Source organism: Rana temporaria, chromosome 1, assembly GCF_905171775.1.
Source record: "Rana temporaria chromosome 1, aRanTem1.1, whole genome shotgun sequence".
NCBI classification, from domain to species: Eukaryota; Metazoa; Chordata; class Amphibia; order Anura; family Ranidae; genus Rana; species Rana temporaria.
Window position 1 is genome coordinate 490,320,488 of NC_053489.1, and position 27,090 is coordinate 490,347,577.

General features: G+C 40.9%; 1 protein-coding gene across 3 annotated transcripts in view; it reads right to left on the bottom strand.

Annotated features, from left to right (window-relative positions):
* PDE5A (phosphodiesterase 5A) overlaps positions 1–27,090 on the bottom strand; it is a 202,082-nt gene that overhangs the window by 169,375 nt on the left and 5,617 nt on the right. The window lies entirely within an intron of this gene.

The following is a 27,090-nucleotide window of genomic DNA, read 5'->3' on the forward strand; positions in this document are numbered from 1 at the left end:
CAGTATTTGCACAGCGGTCTTTCAAATGCAATTTTTTAGGAAAAAATACACTTTCAAGAAAAAACAGTAAAGTTAGCCCAATTTTTTTGTGTAATGTGAAAGATGATGTTACGTCGAGAAAATAAATACCCAACATGTCATGCTTTGAAAGTTCACACACTCGTGGAATGGCGACAAACTACAGTACCTAAAAATCTCCATAGGCGGCGCTTTAAAAAAATTAAAATAAATCATGGTTACCAGGTTAGAGTTACAGAGGAGGTCTAGTGCTAGGATTATTGCTCTCACTCTAACGATCGCGGGGATACCTCACATCTGTGATTTGAACAACATTTACATATGCGGGTGCGACTTACGTGTGCGTTTTCTTTGCTGCACAAGCTTGCAGGGCTTGGAGCGCTTTAAAAAATATATATATATTTATTATTGTTACTTCTATTTTTAAAAAATGTGATCACTTTTATTGCTGTCACAAGGAATGTAAACATCCCTTGTGACAGTATTAGGTGGTGACAGGTACTCTTTATGGAGGGATCGGGGGTCTAAAAGACCCCAAATCCCTCCTTTGCACTTCAAATTATTTAGATCGCCAAAAACTGCGGTTCTGAATACTGTCTCTTTTTTTCAAAACTGGCACCGTTGGCAGTCGAGTAAACTGGAAGTGACGTTGTGACATCGCTTCTGTGTTTACATAGAGGACTAAAATGAACCCAGTCTCTCTCTAGCCGGCGGAAGTGCCGGATCGCGGATTGGGTCTCCCAGGGGGACGGAAGGCCCAGTAAGAGCGGCGGAAGGCGGCGAGGGGAGAGTCCCCTCTCGCTCCTCCGGTAGAACAGCCGCATCGTTTAATAACCCTGAAGAGCCAGCCGCCCGCTCTAAAAAACGATACCGGGATGATGCCTGCAGCTGGATCGGAGACAATCTACATCAGACATGTCTGTTTTTCTGCAAACAATTATCTTCCTGATTCACATAACTGCAAAAGACCTGAAGGTTACTCATTGTACACTCAGTGATGTTGCGCGACTTATGCAGTGTTTTACATATATTTTTTTGAGCTTTGGTGTTTTTTTTATTAGCCAATAGAGAAAACTATCATCTGTTGCATCATTTGTTGCTAGGAATTTCAGCTTTTTTAGCTTTTCCATTAGCTTTGATTTCTTTTATTATTAAAATTATTATTCATTTATTATTATTATTTTTCGTTAGGATAAGGGGCTAGAGTTAACGTTAGGTTAGGGTTAGGATTAGGAGTTGGAGTTGGATTTAGCGTTTTATTATGCAGCCACCACTTACAGGATCATCCTGAATACTGTATATTTTTGGGCTTTTGTCATGTCTATTATTTTGGACAATTTTGCATATAATGTTTGTATTGTATTACTCATACATTATTATAAGTGCAGCACACATTTAGAGTTCCGTGACCGTGCCCGTGGGACGTGCGGACTCGATGTCTGCCAGTGTCCCGTGATCGTGTCACGGAGCTGCAGAACCGGGAGATGCATTTTCCTGTTCTGCCTAGTAACAGGACAGTGATCTACTGCTCTGTCATCGGGAGCAGTAATCACTGTCGTGTCACTTGTAGCCCAGCCTCCACACAGTTAGAATCACTCCCTAGGACACCCTTAACCCCTTAATTGCCCACCAGTGTTTAACACCTTCCTTGCCAGTGTAATTTACACAGTAATCAGTGCATTTTTAAAGCACTGATCGCTGTATAAATGACAATGGTCCCAAAATAGTGTAAAAAGTGTCTGATGTGTCCGCCATAATGTCACAGTCACGATAAAAATCGCTGATCACCGTCATTACTAAAAAAAAAAAAAAATTATAATAAAAATGCCATAAAATTCCCTATTTTTTAGAAGCTATAACTTTTGCGCAAACCAATCAATATTCACTTATTGCGATTTTTTTTACCAAAAATATGTAGAAGAATACATATCGGCCTAAACTGAGAAAGAAATGTTTTTTTTTTTTCATATATTTTTGGAGGATATTTTCTATAGCAAAAAGTAAAAAGTAAAAAAATATTGCTTTTTTTTCAAAATTGTCGCTCTTTTTTTGTTTATAGCGGAAAAAATAAAAGCCGCAGAGGTCAAATACCACCAAAAGAAAGCTATATTTGTGGCAATTGTCAGTTAAAGCGATGCAGTGCCGAATCGCAAAAAGTGCTCTGGTCAGGAAGGAGGTAAATTCCTCCGGGGCTGAAGTGGTTAAAGGGGTTGTAAAGGTAAAAGTTTTTTCACCTTAATGCATTCTATGAATTAGGGTGAAAAAACATCTGCAGATTAGCAGCCCCCCGAGCCCCCGTTTACTTACCTGACCCCTCGAAAGTCCTGAGACGTGAACGTGCTTACTTCTCGGCTCATTCATTGGTTGATTGAAAGCAGCGCAGCCATTGGCTGGCGCTGCTGTCAATCACATCCAATGACGCGGCACACCGGGTGGCGTGGCCGAGTGATACAGTGATCGGCTATGGCCGCCGGCTGTATCACAGGAGCGCACCCACAAGAACACATCACCATGCAAGCTCGCTCGCATGAAGGTGATAAGTTCTTGCGAGGAGGAGCCAAGACAGCCACCGACGGACCCCAGAAGACCAAGTTCGGGGCCACTCTGTGCAAAACAGAGTGGAGGTAAGTATAACATGTTTATTTAAAAAAACTAAATTCTTTACATACCCTTTAAATAAACACAAAATCTCAAAATTCTAAATATGTAAATACATTTAATGTATACAGTAAGTGTATTTAATGTATATAGTCATTTAAACATATAAAGTATCATTGATCCTCCCAGAAATCCAGTGCTGTGGAGTGCGCACTGTATCTTAACCATCTTTCCCAGTTCACCTCTGTGAACTAAAGAACACCTCTTCCTATGTTATGCAGATGGGGAGGTGTTCTGTAGTCACAACACATTGCTTGTCCTAGGGTGACAACGTTGGTCCTGACTCCTGCATAGTCAGCGGTGGCCCCCCTATCCATGCATAGATTCCAATGTGGTTTTTATGAGGCTCTAATAGGCTTCAAAAAAGGGTGGTCCCGGGGGGGCAGAGAAATGTGCCCTGAGCCCATCCAGTTGTGTGATAATAGCGAATGAATATTCGCTATTGTCACACTGATCCTCCTCCCAGTCAATCAGGAAGTGGGTCCTGAGACCCATCACCCGATTCGCTGAAAGGTGAGGCGATCCTATTGGACGCCTAGGAGGAGGAGGGAGAAGACGCACTGCGGAAGCCGCCGTAATGCAGAGGGGGAGAAGACACGATGGAAGCTTTTGCCCGTAGGAGCACTGCCCACCCGCGACCTAGATGGGGTAAGTGCGAGGCTGAATGCCTGACCCACTGCCTGCGTTGTGGGGGTTGTGGTGCGAGTGACCAAACTGACCGAACACATGAGGGGGGGATGAGTGGTTGTTTTTGCTGTCCCCCCAAAAAAAACACCAGCCGCCACTGAATACAGTTATGGGAGTGAGTGGTGTCAGGCCAGGAACTGTTACTGACAGAATTATCAGGTAAAGTAAAGGAAAAACATCCTAAAAAAGATTTGAAGACACAACGTCTACATTGTAAGCTAGAACATATGTCTGGATATTGTTCATGGGTTCAGATACACTATAAAATTGTACTTTCTGCTGGGACCAATGGCACTCTCGCGAACCCGCTCACCACCACTGGCTCCCTGGTCACCTCTTTTTTGTCCACACCTAATGTCCCGGACAGCTTGACTTCGCAGATGTCCCACTTTTGGATGGATAGGGCCTTATTTTGCTACAGTCAATTGGTGGATACCAGAACCTTGCAGTCCTTTCAGGATATGAAAGATGCGTTTGATTTGCCCAGACAGGCTTTTTTTTAGCTACCTACAAATCTGTCACTATGCACAATCACTGAGAACGAACCTCCAATTCTCCCCTTTAACCGAGTATAAGAAAATCGGCTTAGAGAGCTCGTCCCCTAAAGGTATGATCTTGCGCACCTACCAACGCCTAACCATGGATCCATCGCCAACCGGTCCCCGGCATGCTTACATGCGCAAGTGGGAGCAGGCCTTGGGTGAGGATATACCCTTGAAGACATGGCAGCTTATATAGTCGCAGGCTTCTAAGAGCTCTGTACGCTCTACAAAGAAAACCAATACAAGATTTTATTAAACTGGTACCAAACCCCAGACCTGCTCCACTCGATATACCCCTCTGCTGATCGCCTCTGTTGTAAAGAGGTATCATACCTATTGGATCTGCCCTCTGATCGTTCCCTACTGGCAGACAGTGCACTACCTACTCCATTCCATTTTTGGTTCCTGGGTGCCATTCAGCCCTAAAATGTTCCTCCTGGGCCTCCCACCTAAACTCTCTAAAAAACTCTTAAAGCCCTGTACACATGATCGGTTTGTCCGATGAAAACAGACCGATGGACTGTTTTCATCAGACAAACCAATTGTGTATGGGTCCCATCGGTTTGTTTTCAATTGGTGAAAAAAAATAGAACATGTTTTAAATTTTTCCTATGGATAAAAAACGATCGTCTGTGTGGAAGTCCATCAGTCAAAAATCCAGGCATGCTCACAATCAAGTCGACGCATGCTCGGAAGCATTGAACTTAATTTTTCTCAGCACGTCGTAGTGTTTTACGTCACCGCGTTTTGGCACGGTCAGATATTTGACTGATGGTGTGTAGGCAAGAGTGTGAAAGTCAGCTTCATTGGATATTCTACGAAAAAATCCATCGGATTAGATTCCATCAGTTATCTGGTCGTGTGTACGAGGCTTCAGCTCAGGTGCTAATGGACGTGCAATGTTTGTTAGCCCTGAAATGGAAAAGGAGGGAACCCCCCTCTCTGTTTGAACTGCACTTCAGGATCAGAGATGTCAAATAGATGGAATATCTGACAGCTTCCCTAAAAAATTCCCTCGATACCCACAACCGGGTATAGGAGCTGTGGGATGTGCTAGAAGCCCCAATAACCTGATGAACCCCCGTTCTCGGGGAGGTGACACATGGTGGGGGCCCCCGGGCAATGAGGAGGCTCTGGGGTAGGTGGTTGCCCTCTCCTCTCTTTTCTCCCTCACTACTCTTTATCTCTCTATTTCTGTTCTTCATTTTCTTCACTTTTCCTAATCTTCTCACTACATTTTCATTCTCCTCTTTTCGCTAACACGAACTCTGGCAGTCTAGACTCTGTTGTGATACAGCAGCTCTGAATCACACTCAACCGATCGGATGTTGTTCTATACTGTCTTTCTTTATTTGTTCTGCATATCTCACCCAAGTTTTATAGCCGGCAATACTGTATGTAGATGTCCTGCCAGATACGTGCTTTCTACAATAATACGTGCCTTTTTGTTCCTTGTTCCTGTTGGAAAATGTTGAAAACCAATAAAACTGTCAGTTTTCAAAACTTGTACTTTAATTGTAAGCTGTGTACTATATATATTGTTTTTGATATATATATATATAATTTTTTTTTTAATATGTATTGCTGTCAATATTTTCCTCCTTGTTTTTAGCTCTCACTTTGTACAGCCCTATGGGATGAAAGAGGAGGGTGCCGCTGAGTCACAAGACTCTCTGTGGCCGATGTAACATGCAGCTATCCAGTTTTTTTTCTCTTGATTGATAAACTTGGCAGACCAAAAATAATTGACCAAAAATAAAAAGACAGTTTGCTGCCTATAAAAAAAGACATTCTGGTTTTATTTTCTGTGATGATAATTATGTAATGTGGATTAAAAAATGGGATATGGCATGTACAAAAAAATGTCATTAAAAATGTGTGCATAGGGTCGCATGAACTCGGAATGCGGTCCTGGCTGTGACTGCACTGGTGTCTTTCAGCTCAGTGTCCCAGTGAAGTTTATATAATGACAGTGTTATTTAGGTTTTTGCAATTCCCATGAGGATATTAAAGGACAAATGTACTAATCATGAAAAATCCGGACTTCTCTCCAAGAGATGACTTCACTGTATACAGCGTATTTCTGTGGAAAGTAGACTGCATACAGGAATACTTGTGACATCATTTAACCCTTTCGCTGCACAAACTCTTCTGCTGAAAGCAAATCTGTCCTTTGGAAACATTAAAGAGGAACTATAATTTGTTAAACTTTTTCTTTTAGATAATCATGGGACAACATCAACTAAACATAAACACAGTCAACCCAGCACCTATATGTTTAAAAACCGAATTTTAATGCATTTTGCAATTGCATATGTACATGAGGGACATCATATTTGATCATTAGATAACCAGGCCTTGCTTCCTACTGAGCCTGGCAAGATCTGTCTGATTGAAGCAATAAACTCTAATGATGTCACCCATCTGCAATGTATCTGGCATTCAGAGACCATGCCATCTTTGTTTACTGTGTAAACCGACATATACCCTATTAAACCTTGCTCAATACACAACCATGCAAGGAAATCTAAAACAACAGATGTTTTTTGTTCAATTACTTATTTATAAATGATACATGATTTTAATACTGATTTGTAACATAGCCTTTATATATATACATTATATATATATATATATATATATATATATATATATATATATATATATATATATAATCACACACACATATATATACACAGTATCTCACAAAAGTGAGTACACCCCCCACATTTTTGTAAATATTTTATTAAATCTTTTCATGTGACAACACTGAAGAAATTACACTTTGCTACAATGTAAAGTAGTGAGTGTAAAACTTATATAACAGTGTAAATTTGCTGTCCCCTCAAAATAACTCACAGCCATTATTGTCTAAACCGCTGGTGTAAATGTCCAAATTGGGCCCAATTAGCCATTTTCCCTCCCTGGTGTCATGTGACTCATGTTAAATGTGGTGTTATCGCTCTCACTCTCTCATACTGGTCACTGGAAGTTCAGCATGGCACCTCATGGCAAATAACTCTCTGAGGATCTGAAAAAAAAGAAAAGTTGCTCTACATAAAGATGGCCTAGGCTACTATCTACCTCTCCTTTCTTCCTACTTATTCTTTAATTAACTGGGAAAAGAAAGGGGAATGGGGCCGCAGAGCCATGGCTTACCACATTCAGACGTAGGCGACGTCCTTATGGATTGGAGATCCCAACTTAGAAGCCTATGTATATGGCACTATGGGTGGATCTAACCAACCATCCCAAATGAAAGTCGGACTTTCTCCATGTGCAAACAGGGAACTAGGAAGATGACATGTTATTCGCCGTAATATGCTGTATCCCAGTATCTTTATCTGTATCTGTATGAATACTGTTTGGATTGCATTACTGTTGTGGTCTTTGTGTACCCGTTTCCCGATATAAATAAAAAATTTAACAAAAAAAAAAAGATGGCCTAGGCTATAAGAAGATTTCCCAGACCCTGAAACTGAGCTGCAGCATGGTGGCCAAGACCATACAGCAGTTTAACAGGACAGCTTCCACTCAGAACAGGCTTGTCATGGTCGACCAAAGAAGTTGAGTGTACATATCCAGAGGTTGTCTTTGGGAAATAGTGTTGTCACATTAAAAGATATAATAAAATATTTACATAATTGTGTGCGGTGTACTCACTGTGTAATCAAGACAGGTGAAGTGAACAGCACACCGGTTTCAGATAAAGTGCAAAACAATCACACCGTACCAATGGTCATACTGTATATAGAAAAATCCAACCTAGGATTACTACACTTAAAATGTATTATGAGTTATTTGTAAACTAAAATGCAAATGTATGTCCATAAAAAATAAAAAATAAAAAAAATATATCATACTTTCTACTTCACCCTCATTAATTTCATTGTATCTGCTTATTAGTACTGCAAAAAAAGACAAATAAATTCAAATATTCAAATTAGCAACTAAAGCATTCTTAGTCAATTTTACATAATTTGGAGTTGATTTACTATGGGTGTAATGACTCGGTTGCCTAATCAGCCATAAAAAATACTCCTTAACAATCTGACCCTTTACATTCATTTGGCTAATTGATCACATTTTATTACAGTACTTACAATTGTTTTGGTCTTTTTAGTTTTTTTACATAAACTTCAATATGTTCACAAATAAATGGTCTATACATTTGTTGTCACAGACCTTGCAAAGCAACACTGTGGACATTGTTTCCAGTATATTTGTTAAAGCAATTTATGCAACAGTTGTTCAGTCACTGTCATTTTTTTTGTTTATGCCAAAATAAAAAAAAAGTCACATTTGTCTAAGACAGGAATTAAATGATCATTTGCTAAAGCTGTGATAATATGTTGTTTGTGCTTGTCAGCTTTTTTTAGAATACGTTCCCTGTGGTTACACATTGAAGAAGGTTATTTAAAGTTATTTACACACTGAAAAAAAATGTGAACACAGCAATAAATGTTTAGCCGTCCACAAGGGAGCATTATTCATCATATTAGATGTAAAATAGGTTTTAATCTGCTGGGTCTAGCCACAGCATACAATATTAAAACTTGGTAACACAAGGTACTGGGGTAAAGACGACTGCACTGCTCAAGATGAATCAGTAAAACAAAATTACAGTTTAAAACCATGAATAATCCAAGTTAAAACGCACATAAGGGAGTCACAGATAAAAAAAAAATACAACACCCAAGTCATTTCCTCTAGCAATCAACTAAATTAAAAGGAAATGCTCATAAAAAAACTGAATGTTTTTACCAAACAATACTGACTGCAAATTCAAAACTTTTTCTGCAATTTTTTTCCAACTCATTAAGATTTTTCCTAAGCTAGCCAAAAATGTCATCACTGTTTCTGACCCCAAGTGAACCCCCCAGCATGATTTATAGGGGTCATCTGTATAGTGGAATAGTTCATTATAACAGCAGACTAAATTTGCAATACTCAATTCCAAGTGCAGGAGGTGCTGCAGGCCAAACAGGTAATAGTAGGTGTCGGGGAAATATAACCGTGCTGCTACACAGTGGGTGCAGAACCATAAGTTACATTCTAATTATCTTACAAGGTATAAAAGTTATATAAAGGAGTTATTAAAACTGATCTCCATCTTTTACTGAAGTTTAAAAAGTACTTTTGGACCAAGCTGGTGCAAACCAACTATTACCTTTCCTACTAGTGCCCGTTGTGTTCTCTGTATAAACTGTACGTAACCTCAACTATATAAGGTATACATCCATAGGTGTGCGCAGCCAACAGCATTAGGGTGTGCACCCCAAAAGATGTATATATATATACTGTGATACATTTGCCTATATGTCTCAGTTTAATTCTCCCTGCTTGCCATTGTGATTACCATCCGGTTATTGAAGTGCTAATGTCCCCTCACTATTTCTAAAGGTTAATTGATCTATTGTGTTGTGTGAAGGAGATCTGTGTTTAAGTGGCTTGTGTTAATTATGCTGATTGCTTCATTGTGGTAATTATCTCTCTATATGCGGTGCCGAACCGGCTAGATACTGATTAGTTCAAAGAAATTCTTTATTTCAAAGGAGCTGTATTGAAGACCCCCCACTGTGTAAGAGGGGGGCGGAGATTTGTCATTGTAACAGTTTTGGAAATGACATATAAGCTGTGTGTGATATAACATTAAAGTCTGTGTTGTTCCAGCAGTAAGCTTGGCATGTGTGGCTTTCTGGGCGACTCCAGGGATATTCCTTCTCGTGGAATATTGGGGTGATTTTCGTTATGGGAAGAAGGGAACGTTGACGGGGATATCATACCAATACCGTCACAATTGGTGGCAGCAGTGGGATTTTTCCCTTCTATTCCCCTTCACACCCGGATTCCAAGCAGACACTGGAAGAACTACTGGAAGTTCGTGCAAGGATTGCTAGCAACAAAACCAAGCGGGTCATCATAGCAGAATCAATGGAGATAGACCAGGAGGACGGGATTGCAGCAACGCCAGCAGTACAAGAGATGGAGACACCAGTGATTCAGGAGGAGGAATCGCCAGCCAACAAGCTAATGAGAGAGAAGCTAGCGTGGTTCGGCCCGAACCCAACGCCGGATGTGGTGCTGAAAGTGATGGACCTGTTAGCGAAGGAGGCTAAACAAATAAGAGACAAACAAATAAGAGACGCAGAACTACAGGAGGCTAAACAAATAAGAGACGCAGAACTACAGTTAAAACAGTCCAACAAGCAGCCGCACCTTCTCCGAACAGTGAGTACAGCACAGCAGACACAAGGAAGATTCCGTTTAGCGCTTTTAAAGCTTTTGATGAAAAGGACTGTGAAATTGATAACTACCTGGCGGATTTTGAGCGACAATGTAACCTGCACCGAATAGCTAGAAGAGAGTGGGTTGCAATATTGTCAGGCAAACTGTCAGGCAAAGCTTCTGATGCTTTCCGGACCGTGCCAGATCAGGATATCCATAGCTACGCCCGGGTTAAAGAAGCGCTCTTGGCTCGTTATGCAGTAACCCCAGAGTCCCACCGACAGAAGTTCAGGGACTCACGCAAAACCACGAAAGACTCTTACGCGGAATGGGCATGCCAGTTGTCCCTGTCGGCCTCTAACTGGGTTAACAACAGCCAGGCCACCACCGCAGAGGACATTTTGCAACTAATGCTCCTGGAGCAATTTTACAATCACATCCAGACGGACGTCAAGGATTGGGTGAGAGATCGCAGGCCCATGACTCTACCAGAGGCCGCGAAGTTGGCGGATGAATATGCGGATACTCGCAAGACAAACCAGGTCACACCACGGGTACAACCTCCACAACCAACGGCACCCTCACACCCACCAGCCGCTAGATACCAACCGCCTAACAGACCGATGACATCTAGCCCTCGCTACCCACGCCAGGAGGACAACGAACAACGCTGCTTCCGGTGCAAGCAGTTGGGTCACTTCAAGCAGAATTGCCCCATGAATGACAACACCAGGTCAAATTGGTCTCAACCTGGGTACCGCCACCAGCAGCAGCCCATTGTGTAGACTCGGCTTGGGATCCCCAGGAGCTGGGTCAGGAAGAACCATTGGGCACCCCTTACGAAGCCCTCATGGTACAATCTGTTATTACGGACAACAGGGAACACCATTGTCAGCTGGTCATGGGCGACAGCCATGAGCCGGAGGGGCCTTGGAGGGAGCTGGGCAGAAAGAGGCACCGCCAGCTACCCTCCAAGAAGAAGAGGTCCTGGAAGTCATATAACCAGCAGACCTGGGAGGAGAAGAAGCGACTGGAGGAGATGGAATCGCAGCGGGCGCCCCAGATGCGGGCCGAGATGTTCGCCAAGGGCCCACCGGTGGCCCCTTACACCACCACCCAGTTCCTGATGATGAAGGACCACGTGGAAAGCCTGCAGGACATGAGCAAGCAGGATCTGATCCGTGAGTACATAGAGCTGGAGGAGTGCATAAGCCGCATGGAGGAGGAGAACAACCACCTGAGGTCACAGCGGGCTGACCCCCCCAGGCTCCATGAACTGGAGATGGAGCTGGAGAAGCTCAAAGAGGAGAACCGGCGGCTGCGGAGGGAGCAGGGGGTGGCTGACCTTATGGGGCTCTGAGTCCCCTCCCCCCCCCGGACTCTGAGCACCAGTGCTACAGCATTTCAACAAATATAACTTTTTCTTTTTATGAATCTCCTGTGACTGTCACTTCAGAGCCATAACCTGCCCCTCCCATAGCGGGACACCTAGATGGCGGCGCACAGACCCATTCGCCGTCTTCACACTGACTTCTGGTGACTTTGCAGATCGCACAAAGACTTGGGGACTGACCGGCGTGTGATCTGACGACCCGGTGGCATACCTGAGTCTGAAGCAGTTGCCAAGGGAGGTCAGTCATGCCAAACGGAGTTAACCTCGGACTAAAAGCTCTAAACCCGTCAACCCTACTGGACCAGGAAAGGTCCAACCGGGTTTTCCGGAGCAGGGAGAAAAAGGGGGGCCATTGTGATACATTTGCCTATATGTCTCAGTTTAATTCTCCCTGCTTGCCATTGTGATTACCATCCGGTTATTGAAGTGCTAATGTCCCCTCACTATTTCTAAAGGTTAATTGATCTATTGTGTTGTGTGAAGGAGATCTGTGTTTAAGTGGCTTGTGTTAATTATGCTGATTGCTTCATTGTGGTAATTATCTCTCTATATGCGGTGCCGAACCGGCTAGATACTGATTAGTTCAAAGAAATATCTTTATTTCAAAGGAGCTGTATTGAAGACCCCCAACTGTGTAAGAGGGGGGCGGAGATTTGTCATTGTAACAGTTTTGGAAATGACATATAAGCTGTGTGTGATATAACATTAAAGTCTGTGTTGTTCCAGCAGTAAGCTTGGCATGTGTGGCTTTCTGGGCGACTCCAGGGATATTCCTTCTCGTGGAATATTGGGGTGATTTTCGTTATGGGAAGAAGGGAACGTTGACGGGGATATCATACCAATACCGTCACATATACATATATATATATATATATATATACTGTATATAGCTTTTTTTCTCAGGTGCTGGAACTCAGCCGCAGGGAGTTCAGGGGTGCATAGTGTATAGAGTGCAGAGTTCAGGGGTGCATAGAGTGCAGGGTTTTGGGGGGCGTAGTGTACAGAGTGTGGAGTTCAGGGGCACGCAGTGTTCAGGGGTGTGCAGTGTACAGGGTGCGGAGCTCAGGGATGTGCAGTGTACAGAGTGTAGAATTTAGGGGTGCGCAGTGTACAGAGCTCAGTGGTGTGCAGTGTACAGGATGCGGAGCTCAGGGGTGCGCATCGTACAGGGTGCAGAGGTCAGGAGTGCGCAGTGTACAGGATGCAGAGCTCAGGGGTGCGCAGTGTACAAGGTGCAGAGCTCAGGGGTGCACAGTTTTTACTAAGGATAGCTCTTTATGTTTGCGGTCATCATCCAGCTTTCAGAATTTCCTTTAAAACAGCATCAATTCTCCTAGGTACATTTAAGCACTCACTTAGGTACACTTGCACACAATTTTTTTAAGGAAGATAGGTTGTTCCAAACATTTAGGTCATTGTCCTGCTGTACAATGAATTTATGTTGAATCTGTTTTATAATGTCTGTACTTTTCCGCATAGAGGGCACCATGAATCTTAACCAAATCCCCACATTTATGTCTAAAAATACTGCATATTATCTTCAAGGAAGCTCTGCAATGCTTCACTGTTGCTGGCAGACACTCATCCTTGTACTGATCTCTAATGCCTTGTACACTTGATCGGAATTTCCGATGAAAAAAGTCAGACGGAATTTTTTCATCGGATATTCCAACCGTGTGTGTGCCCCATCAGAGTTTTTCCTTTGGAAATTCCGACGGACTTAGAAAGAGAACACCAGAAATTCCGTTTGTCTGCATGGAACTCCGATGGAGAAAAAAACACACATGCTCAGAATCAAATCGACGCATGCTCGGAAGCATTGAACTTAATTTTTCTCGGCTCGTCGTAATGTTGTACGTCACCACGTTCTTGACGGCCGGAATTTGGTGTGACAGTGTGTATGCAATACAGCTTGAACGAAATTCCATCGGAAAAATCCGTCTGAGTTTATCCCGACAGAAATTCCGATCATGTGTACAAGGTATAAGTCTTTGGCAAACAAACAGCTAAACAATTAAAATTTGGACTCATTAGTCCAGTGTGCCTGTACACAAATTTGTGTTTTCACACATAGGCAAGTTGTTTGGACTTTTTGCTGCACCAAAGATATAGGGCCAGATTCACAGCAGAAATACGCCGGCGTATCTACTGATACGCCGGCGTATTTTCAAATTTGCCGCGTAGTATCTTGATTTGGAATCCTCAAACCAAGATACGACGGCTTTTGGCATAGATCCGACAGGCATACGGCTTCGTATGCCTTCGGATTGTAGGTGTAATTCTCCGGTGGCCGCTGGGTGGAGTTCGCGTCGTTTTCCAGCGTCGGGTATGCAAATTAGCTGTTTACGGCGATCCACGAAGGTACGCTCGTTCGTCGCATTCTGTTACGTCGTTGCTAGTCGGCTTTTCCCGTCGCAAACTTAGGCCTGCTATTTCATGGCTTAGATTTAGAACAGCCATGTTAAAGTATTGCCGTCGTTCCCGCGTCAAATTTAAAACATTTTTTTTTTGCGTAAGACGTCCGGGAATACGAAAGTATGTTACACACGTCGCCGTTCTAAAAACACGTCGGGGCGCCGTAATTTTGCGCAAAGCACGGCGGGAAATTTCCAAACGGAGCATGCGCAGAACGTTCGGCGCGGGAATGCGCCTAATTTAAATGGTACACGCCCCATTTGAATTAGGCGGACTTGCGCCGGACGGCTTTACGTTACACCGCCGCAAGTGCTTGGTGAATCAGGCACTTGCGCTGAAAACTTGCGGCGGTGTAACGTAAAGACGATACGTTACGCCGCCGCAGATCTCTGTAAATCTGGCCCATAGTTTATAGCCACCGATAATCAAAGAAAACCAGTTCTCACCAGACTTCCCCAGGCTTAAATGGGTGTATCAGGGTCCCACTGGTTCTGCCAAGTCTGAGCTGATGGTGGCACTGGGGGTCTTCTGATTGTGAAGGGAAGTCCGCATGATGTGTCTTTTATCTGCTGCACCACTGCTCCCTTGTCAACCACTTTGTTTTTGGTCTTCAACAAGGCCTGTTTCTTTGTACTTCTGCAGAAGAGCTAGGAGAGCACATCCAGAATCCTCTGTCTTCCTAGAATTTTTTGCCTGTGAGAGACCTGAACCAGTTTTTCTGTTATGTAAGATTTTTTTACACTGAAGTGCTTTCAGTACACTTAACTTGTTAGTGAAGCATGGGGTTTCTTTACCCAGTTTCATTACTCCTACACAGTTGATTCTGTTTGTTTAAAAGACTGTATGTGAACCTCTTTTTGATCATTAGCAACTGTTTGCTATAATTGTCTAACCACGCGCTGGACCATATGCCTGCAAAATCCTGTGCGCTAGTGTATCTGAAGCCTCGTACACACGACCGAGGAACTCGACAGGCGAAACACATCGTTTTCCTCGTCGAGTTCCTTGTTAGGCTGTCGAGGAACTCGACAAGGCAAGTTTCTCCATTCCCGTCAAGGAAATAGAGAACTTGCTCTCTTTTTGGCTCGTCGAGTTTCTCGACAGTTTCCTCGACGAAAATGTACACACGACCGGTTTCCTCTGCAAAAAAATATCTCCCAGCAAGTTTCCTGCTGGTTTTTGCCGAATATCTGGCAAAAACTGTCTGTGTGGTACATGTGACAACAACCTCCCGTATTCTTCTTATATCTTGTGTGTAGGGGTTGGGGTGTATGTGAAGTACCAAAAGGCTCCTACTGAGGCACCATCCCCTAAAGATATGCGACTATTTGTCAAGAAAATTGTTGAGTGGGGTGGGACTTTGTGTGTGCCTCAGAGGAGTGAATACATTTAGAAATACCAAAATTATAGAAAAATAAACAACTTTTATTTTTCTGCCATGTGGTAGTAATATAAAAAGATTCAAAACATGAAATAAAACCAAGTTACAGTTCTGAAGATTTTGAGTTCAGGGTGTGCGATTCCCAAGCATGAAAAATGATAGGGCCCTTCTTATATCTTGGATAGAGTGGCAAGAATAAAAACATCCAAGCCCAGCTCAATTTTGCAAAAACAGATCTGAAGTTTCCCAAAAGCATCTGGGAAAATGTTTTATGGTCTGATAAAACCAAAGTTAAACTGTTTAGCCATAATTCCAAAAGATATGTTTGGCGCACAAACAACACTGCACATCACCAAAAGAACACCATACCCACAGTGAAGCATGGTGGTGGCAGGATTCTTTAGGGCTGTTTTTCTTCAGCTGGAACAGGGGCCTTAGTCAAGGTGGAGGGAATATTGAGCAGTTCCTAATACCAATGAATATTGGTAAAAAAACCTCCGGACTTCTACTAGAAAGCTGAACATGAAGAGGAACTTTAACTTTCAGCATGACAATGACCCAAAGCATACATGCAAATCAACAAAGGAATGTCTTCAACAGAATAAAATTAAAATTTTGGAATAGTGCAGCCAGAGCCCAGACCTAAAGCTATTCAAGATATGCCATGCTGAAAGACTCATACCCCAAAAGACTGATGGCTGTAATAAAATCAAAAGGTGTTGTACAGTCTCTAGGTCACATTAAAGGTGGAGAAAGTTCTGAAATTATTTATCTTTGTCTAATTTCTTTACATCACAGAAACCTGACGTTTTATCAGGGGTGTGTAGACTTTTTATATCTACTGTATATATATATATATATATATATATATATATATATATATATATATATATATTTTTTTTTTTTTTTTAATAGTATAATTATAATGTGAGAGCAGGAGAAAGAAACCCCAATCCCATGAACGAAGACATTGTCAACAATCTGTTGAAACACTTTAGAATTACTCATAACATATAGAATGGAACATTGTAACTCGTTCAAATTAAATTAAAATTCCTGTCCTCTTCAATTTAAATCACCACCTATTAGGGTGTTAGCCTTATACTGCTTTCCATTTTTGTATGGAGACTGTGTTAGAGATTTCAGATTTTTCTCAAATTCGGTCTATAAATATACTATTCCACTGCTGCCTCTGAGTATTATTGAGATACCTCTAACAGGACTACACTGCACAGCAGATGATGGTGAGCTGAGGTACTCCAATCGTGCGTCACTTAAACAGTTTAAAATGTAAATCAGGTGTATTATCAAGATATAAGGTGTAAGGCCCCGTACACACGACAGAGGAACTCGACGTGCTTGGCACGTCGAGTTCCTCGTCGAGTTTTGGGATGAAGCCGCCGAGGAGCTCGGCGGGCCGCCTTCTCCCATAGAACAACGAGAAAATAGAGAACATGTTCTCTATTTTCTCGTCGAGTTCCTCGGCGGCTCCATCGAGCCAAAACTGTACAGACGACAGAGTTTCTCGGCAGAATCCGGGTTTTGACCGAGTTTCTCGGTGAATTCTGCCGAGAAACTCTGTCGTGTGTACGAGGCCTAAGGAGTAAATCGGGTAAATTGTAACCTATTGCCTGAGTCTCAATTTTTAGTTTTCCTGAATACAAAAGTAGATTTATCTGATCTGTTGGGGGTCATTCAACATACCATTCTCGATTATGTAAACTGTACGATTATCCTCAGAATACAAATCGGTATTCAAAAAAGATATACCTTTCTCTAATCAGAGGATGGTACACTATAAAATCCTTTTTTTTCTGATGAGAGGATTCATATATACAACCTTTACTTAGGGTGGTTAATGGTGGTGCTATGGGTGCAGGGGATGGCACTTTGTGCATTTCACTGTAATCACCAATGTTCTTCTAATGCCGCGTACACACAACCGTTTTTCATGACGTGAAGAATGCCATTTTTTAAAATGGTACTTAAAAACGATTGTGTGTGGGCTCCAGAGCATTTTTCATGATGTGAAAAATGAGCATTAAAAATTTAGAGCATACTCTTATTTTTCACGTCGTGAAAAACGGTCGCGTGTAGGATTTAACGATGTAAAGCAAGATATGAGACGGGAGCACTCGGTCTGGTAAAACTAGCATTTGTAATGGAGATAGCACATTCGTCACACTGTAACAGACTGAAAAGCACGAATCGTCTCTCACCAAACTTTTACTAACACGAAATCAGCAAAAGCAGCCCAAAGGGTGGCGCCATCCAAATGGAACTTCCCCTTTATAGTGCCGTCATACGTGTTGTACGTCACCGCGCTTTGCTCCAAAATTTTTTTTCACAATCATGTGTAGGCAAGGCAAGCTTGACAAGAATCACGTCGAGAAAAACGTTGTTTTTTCTAGAACATTAAAAATGGTTGTGTGTACGTGGCATAAGTATTACCTCTCTCTGGCACTTATTCTCACCCACTTAAATCTTTCCATCCCTCAACCTGAACTTTTACCTACCCCCTAAATGAAACTGTGAATAATAAACCTACTGTTTATTTTATTTTTTATTTTCTAAATAGGTTCCTTTAAGCTAGTGCATTGTTGGTTCACTAACCTTTTCCTTCCATTTCCCTTCTAAATTTTTCTTTGCCTGAATTTCTCACTTCCTGTTTCTCCTCAGTAAGCTTGCCCCCATCATCCGCGCCGTTTTGGCTGGGGGTTAGTCAGCCAAAAAAGCTTACTGAGGAGGAACAGGAAGTGACAAATTCAGACAAAGAAAACCAAAAAAAAAAAAACATTTAGAAGGGAAATCAAAGCAAAAGGTAAGTGAACCAACAATGCACTAGCTTAAAGGAACCTATTTAGAAAATAAAAAAACAAACCTTTACAATACCTTTAACACTGAAGCTTAACCGCTAGCCCTAAAAAGTAACCTAACAACTTAAAGAGGAACTTCAATCTAATCTTAAAAATGACAACAAATGCACATTTAGAAGATTTAGAAATGCAAATGTTTCTTTTCCTCACATTCTTATTATGGTGGCCATTTTCACTTTAGGCAGATGAATCCATCTCCCTTTACTTCCTGGGTCAAATGCATCTGGAGAAATCTACATCACCAGTGCCTCACTAAACTAGAAAGCAGGATGGATAAAAATCAATGATTTTTTTTTTTAAATCTGATTTTTTTTTTCATTTTTAAAAAAATATTGTTATTATAGTAAAAATCTATCTATAGTTTTCTATATAAGATACATTAATAATTTAGTTTATTCAGCATGAAATGGCGCTTAGTTATATAGCATGAGGCTGTGTATTCTATGCATTAAGGTGAAAAAACACCTTGCACTCTCCGGCCCCCCAGCCCCCCCCGTTTTACTTACCTGAGCCCCGAATCTCTGTGGGCGCAATCCCACGATGCTTTCCCCCAGCTTGGGGTGGCTCTTCATTGGATGATTGATAGCAGCGCAGCTATTGGCTCCCACTCCTGTCAATCAAATCAATGACGCGGCGAGTCGGGGGGTGCATCCCGAGTAATTTACTCAGCTTCTATGGCAGCCAACTGTATCACATGGGAGCAAGCCCGCAAGCTAACCCCCTTGAGCGAGCGCTTCCCAGAGGGGGGTTAGCTCTTGCAGGGAGGAGCCACTGTGGGACCCCAGAACAGGATGATCGGGCCACTCTAACTACTAGCAAGAATAAGTCCTTACATTTAAAGAGCACTTGTCATTTCAGATCCATCATGGCAGCGCCTGTTAACGGGCATCCACTTACGGGCTGCCGCCACGTCCCTCACCTTGTGTCACTACTGCATCACCATTCACTCACCTTCTGCTGCCACATCCCTCACCTTGTGTCACTACTGCATCACCATTCACTCACCTGCTGCTGCCACATCCCTCACCTTGTGTCACTGCCGCATCACCAGTCTTCCCATTAAAGAGAAGGGGACTGTCGGTGAGTCAACAGCGGGTCAGAAGAGGAGCCGCTGGGGGACAGAGGACAGTGGCTCTTTAAAAATTATGATTTAAATCGAGTTGATTTAAATCAAGCCTTTTTGCTAGTGATTAAAATCATGATTTAAAACGTGATTTAACCTCTTGACCACTGGACACTTAAACCCCCTTCCTAACCAGATCAATTTTCAGCTTTCGGTGCTCTCACAATTTGAATGACAATTACTCAGTCATACAACATTGTACCCATATGAAATGTTTGTCCTTTTTTCACACAAATAGAGCTTTCTTTTGGTGTTATTTAATCCCAGTTGTGTTTTTAATTTTTTGCGCTATAAAAGAAAAAAGACTGAAAATTCTGTAAAAAAAAAAAAAAAATATTCTCGTTTCTGTTATAAAATATAGCAAATTTGTATTTTTTCCTTCATAAATTTTGGCCAAAATTTATACTGCTACATATCTTTGGTAAAAATAAGTACAAATCGGTGTATATTATTTGGTCTTTGTGAAAGTTATAGAGTCCACAAGCTATGGTGCCAATATCTGAAAATTGATCACACCTGAAATTCTGACGACCTATCTCATTTCCTAAGATCCTAACATTCCAAAAAAGTACAAATACCCCCCAAATGACCCCTTTTCGGAAATAAGACATTCCAAGGCATGGTGAGTTTTTTGAAGTTGTAATTTTTTTCCCACAATTCTTTGCAAAATCAAGATTTTTTTTTTCTTTTTTTTTTCACAAAATTTTCATATTAGCAGGTTATTTCTCACACACAGCATAAGCATACCCCAAATTACACCCCAAAACACATTCTGCTATTACTCCCGAGTATGGCGATACCACATGTGTGAGACTTTTACACAGCGTGGCCACATACAGAGGCCCAACATGCAGGGAGCACCTTCAGGCGTTCTGGAGCACCCAGGCCAATTCTGACATTTCTCTCCTACATGGAAAAATCATCATGTATTTGCTAGAAAATGACATAGAACCCCAAAACATTATATATGTTTTTTTTAGCAAAGACCCTAGAGAATACAATGGCGGCCATTACAACTTTTTATCTCGCATAGTATTTGCGCAGCAATTTTTCGAACGCGTTTTAAAAAAAAAACAGTTTTGTGCTTAAAAAAAAACCCAGTAAAGTTAGCCCAATGTTTTTGCATAATATGAAAGATGAAGTTACGCCGAGTAAATAGATACCCAACATGTCACCCTTCAAAATTGCATAGGCGACGCTCTAAATATTTTTACTGTCTACATGTTTTGAGTTACGGAGGAGGTGTAGGGCTCGGAAGAGATACCTCACATGTGTGGTTTGAACACCGTTTTCATATGTCGGCGGGAATTACGTATGCGTTGGTTCTGCATGCGAGCACACGGGCGCTTTAAAAAATATATATATATTGTTCATTTTACTTTATTTGATTTCGTTTGACACCTTTTTTCCCCAAAGCTTATTTTTTGATCACTTTTATTCCTATTGTAAGGAATGTAAACATCCCTTGTAATAGGAATATGGCATGACAGGTCCTCTTTACAGTGAGATTTGGGGTCAATAAGACCCCACATCTCACCTCTAGGCTGAGAAGCCTGAAATAAAAAAATAAAAAAATGATCCTGGCTTCGATCGTAGCAGTGAGTCGGTAGAAGCACAGGAGGGTGGCGGGAGGGGGGGACGTATTGCGGGGTATTGGAGTATTGCAGGGTATTGCGGAGTATTGCACAGGGTATTTGCAGAGTATTGCACAGGGTATTGCAGAGTATTGCACAGGGTATTTGCAGAGTATTGCACAGGGTATTGCAGAGTATTGCAGAGGGTATTGCAGAGTATTGCACAGGGTATTGCAGATTATTGCGGAGTATTGCACAGGGTATTGCGGAGTATTGCACAGGGTATTGCGGAGTATTGCACAGGGTATTGCGGAGTATTGCACAGGGTATTGCACAGGGTATTGCGGAGTATTGCACAGGGTATTGTGGAGTATTGCACAGGGTATTGCACAGGGTATTGCGGTGTATTGCACAGGGTATTGCAGAGTATTGTACATGGTATTGCAGAGTATTGCACAGGGTATTGCAGAGTATTGCACAGGGTATTGCAGAGTATTGCACAGGGTATTGCAGAGTATTGCACAGGGTATTGCAGAGTATTGCACAGGGTATTGCACATGGTATTGCAGAGTATTGCACAGGGATGGCTGCGCATAGAGGGATGGATGGCTGGATCTGTGACTGCAATTGTCACAGACCCAGCCCACAGCACTGCAGCTGCTATCTGATCCCTCCCCCTCTCCTCTAACACTGTACCGATCGGTACAGAGAGGGGAGAGAGGAACCGGCGTCATCACAGGGACGTCCTCCCAGGATAACTTAACCGCGCTGTAGACGTCTTTTGTCTATAGCGTGGTCGTCAAGTGGTAAATCAACTTGATTTAAATAAAATCTACCCTGCCAAAAAGTTTAAAAAAAGTAATTTTAAGTAAAAGCAAAAAAAAAGGTTTGTTTAACCACTTGCCCACCGGGTTAATTCTGGCACTTCTCTCCTTCATGTGAAAATCACAATTTTGTTGCTAGAAAATTAATCAGAACCCCCAAACATTATATATTTTTTTTTAGCAGACATCCTAGGGAATAAAATGGCAGTCATTGCAATACTTTTTGTCACACCGTATTTGCGCAGCGGTCTTACAAGCGCACTTTTTTTGGATAAAAATCACTTTTTTGAATTAAAAAATAAGACAACAATACATTTTGCCCAATTTTTTTATATATTGTGAAAGATAATGTTACGCCGAGTAAAATGATACCCAACATGTCACGCTTAAAAATTGCGCCCGCTCGTGGCATGGCGTCAAACTTTTACCCTTAAAAATCTCGATAGGCGACGTTTAAAAAATTCTACAGGTTGCATTTTTTGAGTTGCAGAGTAGGTCTAGGGCTAGAATTATTGCTCTCACTCTAACGATCGCGGCGATACCTCACTTGTGTGGTTTGAATACCGTTTTCATATGCGGGCGCTACTCGCGTATGCGTTTGCTTCTGCGCGCGAGCTCGTCGGGACGGGGCGCTTTAAAAAATTTTTTTTTGGTTTTCTTATTTATTTTTATTTAGTTTTATAATTTTTTACACTGAAATAAAAAAAAAAAAAAATTGATCACTTTTATTCCTATTACAAGGAATGTAAACATCCCTTGTAATAGAAAAAAGCATGACAGGTCCTCTTAAATATGAGATCTGGGGTCAAAAAGACCTCAGATCTCATAATTAGACTTAAATGCAAAAAAATAAATAAAAAAAAAAAAATGTCATTTTTTCAAATGACAAAAAAAAAATGTTTCTTTAAGAGGCTGGGCGGGACTGACGTTTTGACGTCACTTCCGCCCAGCAGAGCTATGAGGACGGGTGAAGGAGATTTCTCCTTCAGTCCCGTCCCCGCTCAGCTGCCGGACACATCCGATCCCCTCCGCCGCTACCGACGGCTCCGGTAAGCGGCGGAGGGCGCGGGAGAGCGGCAAGGGGGGGGCCCCTCTCCCGCCACCGATAACGGCGATCTCGCGGCGAATCCGCCGCGGAGACCGCCGTTATCGTGTACACCACCGCCCCCTGAAAAGATGAATATCTTGGTTGTGGCAGCAGCTGCTGCCGTTATCGAGATATTCAACTTTAAAAAGAGGACGTCTTTTTGACATGGGGCGGTGGTCAAGAGGTTAACAAATGAATGTAAGACTATTTTACATCAGGCAGAGCTGCTTGCTTATATGTTTTTTAGTGAGATAGGGAAAATGTTTGCCATTAAAATCAACACCCTAATGCCACGTACACACAACCGTTTTTCGGATTCTAAAAAATTACGTTTTTTTTTTATGTCATTTAAAACAATCGTGTGTGGGCTTCAGAGCATTTTTCACGATCTAAAAAATGGCCATTAAAAATTTCGAACATGCTCTAATTTTTATATAGCAAGGTACAGCACTAAGTATATGAACCGTGATAAACCTGATATGTGAACACAAGTATAAATGTACCGTATTTATCGGCGTATAACACGCACAGGCATATAACACGCACCCTAACTTTAAGAGGGAAGTTTCAGGAAAAAATCTTTCCACAGCCCCCTGCGTATAACACGCAGGTACAGTTTACCCTCTATTTTCAGGGTAAAAAAGTGAGTGTTATACGCCAATAAATACAGTAGTCAAAACCAGTGATGCAAAATAATATGAAAATAAATAGTGAAAAAAAGTTCCACATTAATAAGTGAAAACGATGAGCCAAAGAGGCAAAAAGTCCTTATAGTGAAATTCACAATAGTGCACAAAAGTTGATTTTTTTTTTAAAAGAACAATGTAAAAAATAAAAATAAAAAGGTAAAATAAATAAGATTTTTTTTTTTTTTTAAACGTGCCCGTCCTGCCGAGCTCACGTGCAGAAGCAAATGCATACGTGAGTAGCGCCTGCATATGAAAGCGGTGTTCAAACCAGACATGTGAGGTATCACCGCAATCTTTAGAGTGAGAGCAATAATTCTAGCCCTATACCTCCTCTGTAACTCAAAAAATGCTACCTCTAGAATTTTTTAAATGTCGCCTATGGAGATTTTTAAAGGTAAAAGTTTGTCGCCATTCCACGAGCTGGCGCAACTTTGTAGCGTGACATGTTGGGTATCAATTTACTCGGCATAACCTCATCTTTCACAATATAAAAAAAATTGGCCTAACTTTACTGTTGTTTTAGTAAGGCAAGGCTCGCGCCGCTTTGTGAATGGGCGTCTGCTCTCTGGGATACACACAGTTCCCAGAAGGCAGCGCGCCCCATTCACAAGAAGGAGGATGCGTAAAAAGACCCACCGCGGATAAGGAAGAGGCAGATTAGGAACATTCGCTTAGCAACAGGTATTTCGGGTGAGTATAAAAAAAAAATTCAATTATAATTTTTTTGCAAAATTTTCAGGGTGGAACTCCACTTAAAGCTGTACTACAAACATATCTATTTCTGTTTCTATTGCCTATACTATTTTATGTCAATCAGACAATAACAGGCATGATATTTAAGATTGAAGAACTGATGAAACATAATAGTTATTCGGTCCAATACAACCCTACAAAAAACTAACTAGAAGATGGGAAAAAAAGGTGCAAACAGCACCAAAGTTGTCTCCTTTAACCATTCAATCAAGGTCAGTATTATATATTTATATATTTTTTTTTTTATTTCCACTTTAACTAGATTTTTATTATGTAAAGCTGGTCTAAAATATATAGTGCTCAAATTCAAAGCCTACATTTCCAGACAATATAATTAAAAGACCATAAAACCTAGACAAAAAGGGATTCCAACATGTCAAAAAGCTACCAATAACTTTTACAACTGTGTATGTGAGCTCACACCTGCAACCTGACATATCTGACATGTACAAAACTTTGCTGAGCATCCTATTCCTCTGTTATTTTCCATTCTGGGCAAAGCGAAGAAAATAACAGTTGCTAAAATAACAGTTGTCAGTTTTCTTCCGTCTACTTGACAGGAAGTCAACTGTGTACAGTATTTCAAAATGCTGCTCACTACTAAATGATATTCACTAATCGTATATATTCTATTCAGGGCACATTTTAAAAATCTCTTATACAAAAACTAGCTAGAAAAACTAGTAACCCTTTAATGAACACCTAATAACAATAATAATAATACAAATAATAAGGCGTTTTCCTTTATGTCTCCACCCTTTAAGCAACAAATAATAATAACAATAATAACAATTCAATATGCATCTATTATCATAATAATAATAATAATAATAATATTATTATTATTATTATTATTATTATTATTATTAATATTTGTTTTCAATATGCCTCTACTCTTCAAGGACCACATACTATTACTATTACTTCTACTATATTACTAATAATAATAATAATAATAATAATGTGATTTTCAATATGTCTCCACCCTTTAAGAAGCACATAATAATAATAATAATAATAATAAATATTTACAGTAATAATATGTTTTTAAATATGCCTCTACCCTTTAAAGTGGATTTAAACCCAAAATGTTTTATTTCTTTTTTTGATGTCACGATGTAGAGAATAAGATTTCCTATCATCTGTGCCCAGTCTTGCCACACAGAGTTAATCCAGCTCTGAGCAATCCTCTTTTATTGTTCAGTGAAAATGAACAGACTTCCAGATAAAAACCTGTCTAAATAAAAAGTCCTTTCCTCTCTCCTTGCTCCTTTGAGTGACAGGTTATTTACATATCTAGCTTGGAAATGTTTATCATATGTTATGTTATGTTTATCATAAAATGAGGTGATCCACAGTATAAAAAGTGAGAAATCCACCCCTCCCCCACAAAACACATCCTGGTAATATACAATGAACTGTGGATCACCTCATATTATGATAAACATAACATAACATATGATAAACATGTCCAAGCTAGATATGTAAATAACCTGTCACTCAAAGGAGCAAGGAGAGAGGAAAGGAATTTTTATTTAGACAGGTTTTTATCTGGAAGTCGGTTCATTTTAACTGAACAATAAAAGAGGATTGCTCATAGCTGGATTAACTCTGTGTGGCAAGACTGGGCACAGATGATAGGAAGTCTTATACTCTACATTGTGACTTAAAAAAAAAAATACATCCACATTACATCCACTTTAAGGAACTAATATTAATAATAATCATAATAATAATAATAATAATAATAATGTGTTTTTCAATATGTCTCTACTATTTTAGGACAAATAATAATAATAAAAGATTTTCCAATATGCTTGTACTCTTCAAGGACCACATACTACTATTACTACTACTACTAATAATAATAAATTATCATAATCATACAAATTTTGTATTTTTCATTGTGGCTCTAACCTTTTAGGCTGATGACATTAGGACGACCCTGCTGCTAGCAATACTTCTGCTGCCAATTTATCAAAATTGCCTGTGGCAGGATCGCTAAGAGTCTGCCTGTTTGTCTCCATGGAATCAATCCCTCCGTAGCTGAGGCAGCAAGATGTCGCAACATCTCTCTGCATCTGGCTACAGAGACAGCAATTCCATAGGGACACATAGGCAACCCCTTTTTTCAGCAATCCTGCAGCTGATGATTTGCTGCTGCCTTTGTGTCACCAACCTAAGGAACACATAATAATATTAATAATAATAAATATAATAATAATGTATTTTCCAATATGCCTCTTTCCTATGTGCACAGCATTGCTCATGATAGATATAAAAACATGTGCTGACTTCTCCTTCAGGAATAGTAGGGGATGCACTATGAAACTCAATAGGATGTTTTCCATATGTTTAGAGGTAGTATAGGAGCCTGGCACAGATGGTTTTAGGGAAGCAGGTGGTTTAGACGGCTGCTTTACTAATGTTAGTCAATAATTAATCTGATCTTGTCTGAGCAATCTCTCCGACAATCGGATCTTTCATCTCACAGGCTACACAGGCATGCAAAATGATCTGTGCATGTTTTTGCTTTTTGCAGATGAGCAAGAGAACAGAAGCTTTTGCCGAACAATTTAAAAACCATTAGCTGTCTCTTCCAAAATCTGTTACTGCCTGGGGAGATGGAGTGCATTGATTGCTCTCAATCACCCGTGGCCCCAAAAAGGACACTCAGGCTCAAATGTGACATTTCCGAAGTCACTGCGCTCTGGTAAAAATATATCTAGTTATCGCCAACACAATGCTACACTGAAAAGTTAAAAACACTTTCTAATATGCATTATAAATAGCAAAGTAACTTCAGATTCATCAGACTGATTTTTCCAAAAAGTCTTTACAA